The sequence below is a fragment of the Styela clava genome, unplaced genomic scaffold (genome assembly GCF_964204865.1).
Source record: "Styela clava unplaced genomic scaffold, kaStyClav1.hap1.2 HAP1_SCAFFOLD_245, whole genome shotgun sequence".
Classification (NCBI taxonomy): Eukaryota; Metazoa; Chordata; class Ascidiacea; order Stolidobranchia; family Styelidae; genus Styela; species Styela clava.
The window spans coordinates 1-5,000 of NW_027556625.1; the positions used below are offsets into that span (position 1 = coordinate 1).

General features: G+C 55.8%; 2 non-coding genes across 2 annotated transcripts; both read left to right on the forward strand.

The window, feature by feature from the left end:
• Positions 1-2,469: 2,469 nt before the first annotated feature.
• LOC144419278 (small subunit ribosomal RNA) lies at positions 2,470-4,278 on the forward strand. The gene has a single exon (XR_013473957.1). It is a non-coding gene; the product is annotated as a small subunit ribosomal RNA (ribosomal RNA).
• A 298-nt stretch (positions 4,279-4,576) lies between these two features.
• Positions 4,577-4,730, forward strand: LOC144419271 (5.8S ribosomal RNA). Its single transcript, XR_013473953.1, has one exon. It is a non-coding gene; the product is annotated as a 5.8S ribosomal RNA (ribosomal RNA).
• The last annotated feature ends 270 nt before the right edge of the window (positions 4,731-5,000 follow it).

Below are 5,000 nucleotides of genomic sequence, written 5' to 3' on the forward strand. Positions count from 1 at the left end.
TGGCTGATAAGCCAATGGTGCGAAGCTACCATCTGGGGGATTATGACTGAACGCCTCTGAAGTCAGAATCCCGCCTAAGTAGCGACGATAATCTGGTGCCTTGCCGCCGGCGAGGCGAAGTTAAGCGGCCGTTTGGCCGCCGGCGAAGCCGAGTGTTTCGACCCTTTGGCGCGAGCGAACGACTTGCGCCTAAGTCGAGGCGAGCAACCTGCGCGAAGGCGAGGTGCTAAATCATTTGCAGACGACCTAGTTGAAGATCGGGGTGTCGTACCCACTAGAGCAGTTTCTCACTGCGATGTGTTGAAAGTCATCCTCCAGATCTACGATTTGTCCTTTTGGGACTTGCTTTTTTTTTCGACTCGTCCGCCCGTGGTGTCGGACTTGTCTTTTTTTTTTCCCGCGCCGGACTTGTCTTGTTTTTTTTTTTTTGCCGGGCAGGGCACGTCGGACTTATCTTCACCACGCCGAACGGGGACGACGGTCGCTTGAGCAAGGTTTGATGAGAAGCCGTCACTCATCCGCGATACGACATTTCGCAATACGACAAGGGGGCGTCGTCGCCCTCCATTGGCTCGCGCCCCGTTTCAAAATCTTCCACGTGATTACCGCTCGCTCGCTTGGCTGGATTCGCGCCGATTGTTGACACGTGATTGGCCGTTACTCACTCATCCGCGACGAAGCCCACGTGTCACTTCGCAATACGAAAAGGGGGCGTCGTCGCCCTCCATTGGCTCGAGCCCCGTTTCAAAATCTTCCACGTGATTACCGCTCGCTCGCTTGGCTGGATTCGCGCCCGAATTGTTGACACGTGATTGGCCGTTACTCACTCATCCGCGACGAAGCTCACGTGTCATTTCGCAATACGAAAAGGGGGCGTCGCCGCCGCCCATTGGATCGCACAATTTCGCAATACGACCAGGTACAAACTAACCAAACCAAAAAAGTTCAAGAGACCGCACGTGCAAGCATACTAACCTAACCCTAGGTAAGGTATGTTAGAGCGAAAGACAGTAAACTCGAATGAGCCAAGAAAGAGCGGTGCGGGGCCGGTCGGAGCGCACCCTTTTCTCGGTGGCTGGCGGGCGAGAGAGTGCTGCGTCGCCGGCATCGGCGTCGAAAGAAGCCGAGCCGAAAAAAGTTAAAGTACAAACGTGCAAGCATACTAGCCTAACCCTAGGTAAGGCATGTCAGAGCGAAAGACAGTAAACTCGAATGAGCCAAGAAAGAGCGGTGCGGGGCCGGTCGGAGCGCACCCTTTTCTCGGTGGCTGGCGGGCGAGAGAGTGCTGCGTCGCCGGCATCGGCGTCGAAAGAAGCCGAGCCGAAAAAAGTTAAAGTACAAACGTGCAAGCATACTAACCTAACCCTAGGTAAGGCATGTCAGAGCGAAAGACAGTAATTTCGAATGAGCCAAGAAAGAGCGGTGCGGGGCCGGTCGGAGCGCACCCTTTTCTCGGTGGCTGGCGGGCGAGAGAGTGCTGCGTCGCCGGCATCGGCGTCGAAAGAAGCCGAGCCGGAAAAAGTTAAAGTACAAACGTGCAAGCATACTAGCCTAACCCTAGGTAAGGCATGTCAGAGCGAAAGACAGTAATTTCGAATGAGCCAAGAAAGAGCGGTGCGGGGCCGGTCGGAGCGCACCCTTTTCTCGGTGGCTGGCGGCGAGAGAGTGCTGCGTCGCCGGCATCGGCGTCGAAAGAAGCCGAGCCGAAAAAAGTTAAAGTACAAACGTGCAAGCATACTAACCTAACCCTAGGTAAGGCATGTCAGAGCGAAAGACAGTAATTTCGAATGAGCCAAGAAAGAGCGGTGCGGGGCCGGGCGGAGCGCACCCTTTTCTCGGTGGCTGGCGGGCGAGAGAGTGCTGCGTCGCCGGCATCGGCGTCGAAAGAAGCCGAGCCGAAAAAAGTTAAAGTACAAACGTGCAAGCATACTAACCTAACCCTAGGTAAGGCATGTCAGAGCGAAAGACAGTAATTTCGAATGAGCCAAGAAAGAGCGGTGCGGGGCCGGGCGGAGCGCACCCTTTTCTCGGTGGCTGGCGGGCGAGAGAGTGCTGCGTCGCCGGCATCGGCGTCGAAAGAAGCCGAGCCAAAAAAAGTTAAAGTACAAACGCGATGCTAATGAGCGAGCCGTTGTCTCGACTAATATGTAGGGGGCGTTCGATCGAGCGTCTGGCTTGAGCGCTTGTCGGCCTAGCAGAACGGTCGCATTGTTATGCCCGGGTTTTAGGCACCGCTGCAGGCGGCCGGCAGAGCTCTTGTTTGTGCGAAACTGAATGGATCGAGCCCGAGAGAGGGCGAGCAAAGAAAAAACGCAAATCGCTCCGCCTGGCACTGCCGGCGAGGGCGTGGACGTCGCGGCCAGCGACTGTCGAAGCTGAGTACGGCCGCAGGCGATCGCCTCGGTCTTAAACGAATGCGACGAGCACGCGCCGGGCGGCCCAGCAAGGGCCGAGCGCAGCTGTCGCAGCTATCTGGTTGATCCTGCCAGTAGTGATATGCTTGTCTCAAAGATTAAGCCATGCAGGTGCAAGTACGAGTTCTCGTAAAGCGAAACTGCGAATGGCTCATTAAATCAGTCTTGGTTTATTTGGTCTCGTAAGCGAAGTGGATAACTGTGGTAATTCTAGAGCTAATACATGCATTAAGCGCCGACTTCGGGAGGCGCGCTTTTATCAGATCAAAACCGACCGGGTTCGTCCTGTGACGTTTGATGACTCTGGATAACCACGCGGATCGTACGGTCTCTGCACCGACGACGTATCATTCAAGTGTCTGCCCTATCAACTGTCGAAGGTACGCTACGTGCCTACCTTTGTGATAACGGGTAACGGGGAATCAGGGTTCGATTCCGGAGAGGGAGCCTGAGAAACGGCTACCACATCCAAGGAAGGCAGCAGGCGCGCAAATTACCCATTCCCGACACGGGGAGGTAGTGACGAAAAATAACAATACAGGACTCTAACGAGGCCCTGTAATTGGAATGAGTACATCCTAAAACTCTTAACGAGTATCCATTGGAGGGCAAGTCTGGTGCCAGCAGCCGCGGTAATTCCAGCTCCAACAGTGTATGCTAAAGTTGTTGCGGTTGAAAAGCTCGTAGTTGGATTTTGGGCGAGCGCCGCCGGTCCGTCGCAAGGCGTGTCACTGGTTGCGTTCGCCTCACCTTCGGTTCTCCGTCGGTGCTCTTGACTGAGTGTCGGCGGTGGCCGATAAGTTTACTTTGAAAAAATTAGAGTGTTCAAAGCAGGCTGTTCGCCTGCATAGTGTTGCATGGAATAATGGAATAGGACCTCGGTTCTATTTTGTTGTTTTCGGAGCACGAGGTAATGATTAAGAGGGACAGACGGGGGCGTCCGTACTCTGCCGTTAGAGGTGAAATTCTTGGATCGGCGGAAGACGAACTACTGCGAAAGCATTCGCCAAGAATGTTTTCTTTAATCAAGAGCGAAAGTCAGAGGTTCGAAGACGATCAGATACCGTCCTAGTTCTGACTATAAACGATGCCAACTAGCGATCGGGAGGCGTTACCATGACGACCTTTCCGGCAGCTTCCGGGAAACCAAAGTCTTTGGGTTCCGGGGGAAGTATGGTTGCAAAGCTGAAACTTAAAGGAATTGACGGAAGGGCACCACCAGGAGTGGAGCCTGCGGCTTAATTTGACTCAACACGGGGAAACTCACCCGGCCCGGACACAGGTAGGATTGACAGATTGAGAGCTCTTTCTTGATTCTGTGGGTGGTGGTGCATGGCCGTTCTTAGTTGGTGGAGCGATTTGTCTGGTTAATTCCGATAACGAACGAGACTCTGGCATGCTAAATAGTTACGCGACCTTCTCGGTCGGCGTCTAACTTCTTAGAGGGACTAGTGGCGTTTAGCCACACGAGATTGAGCAATAACAGGTCTGTGATGCCCTTAGATGTCCGGGGCCGCACGCGCGCTACACTGAGTGAAGCAGCGAGTGTCTAACCTAGGCCGAAAGGTCCGGGTAACCCGTTGAACCTCATTCGTGATTGGGATAGGGACTTGCAATTGTTTCCCTTGAACGAGGAATTCCCAGTAAGCGCAAGTCATCAACTTGCGTTGATTACGTCCCTGCCCTTTGTACACACCGCCCGTCGCTACTACCGATTGAATGGTTTAGTGAGATCCTTGGATCGGCCCCGTCGCGGCTGGCAACGGCCGCGTCGGCGTGTCGAGAAGACGATCAAACTTGATCATTTAGAGGAAGTAAAAGTCGTAACAAGGTTTCCGTAGGTGAACCTGCGGAAGGATCATTACCGAAGGTGGTGGTAGGCCCCGGCCGACCGCGCACTGAATTGTCTTTGGGTGCCGCCGAGAGGGCGGCCGTCAATCGGGGTTCCGCCCCGTGCGACACGCGTAACACGTTGGCATAGCAAGGCAGCCGAGTGCGATGGTGGCTTCTGGGCACCGCGCTCGATGTGCCGCCGGCCCAGCCCGGCGGTCGCTCGGCGCCGTTTGTTGGTGTTTTTGTGCAGTTGTTGTCGGTGGTGGTTTTGTGGTCGATCCCACAGTGTGACGTCCGCGCGCTTCGGCGCCGGGCGAAACGTCGAGGACGACTCTTAACGGTGGATCACTCGGCTCGCGAGTCGATGAAGGACGCAGCCAAGTGCGAGAAGTAATGTGAATTGCAGAACACATTGAACGTCGACCTTCTGAACGCGAATTGCGGTCTCGGGTCAATCCCGGGACCGCGTCTGCCTCAGGGTCGCGTTCGTCCTCACCCGAGGGCCGTCGCCTGGCCTCTGCGAAGACGGCCGGGCGTCGCCCCAAGTTGAAGCGGTCGCCGAGCTTTCTCGGCGCGACCGCGTGTCCCGTACACCGCCGGCCCCTCGACGTGTTCAACTACGTTCGAGGGGCGGGTCCAGGTCGGTCGGTCCGGTCACGAGATCAAGACCGACCGTGGGCCAAGGCGGCGACGGTACGCGCTCGGTCGGCGCCGGCGGCGACGACTTGCGATGCCAGCGGGCCGTGTAAGAAA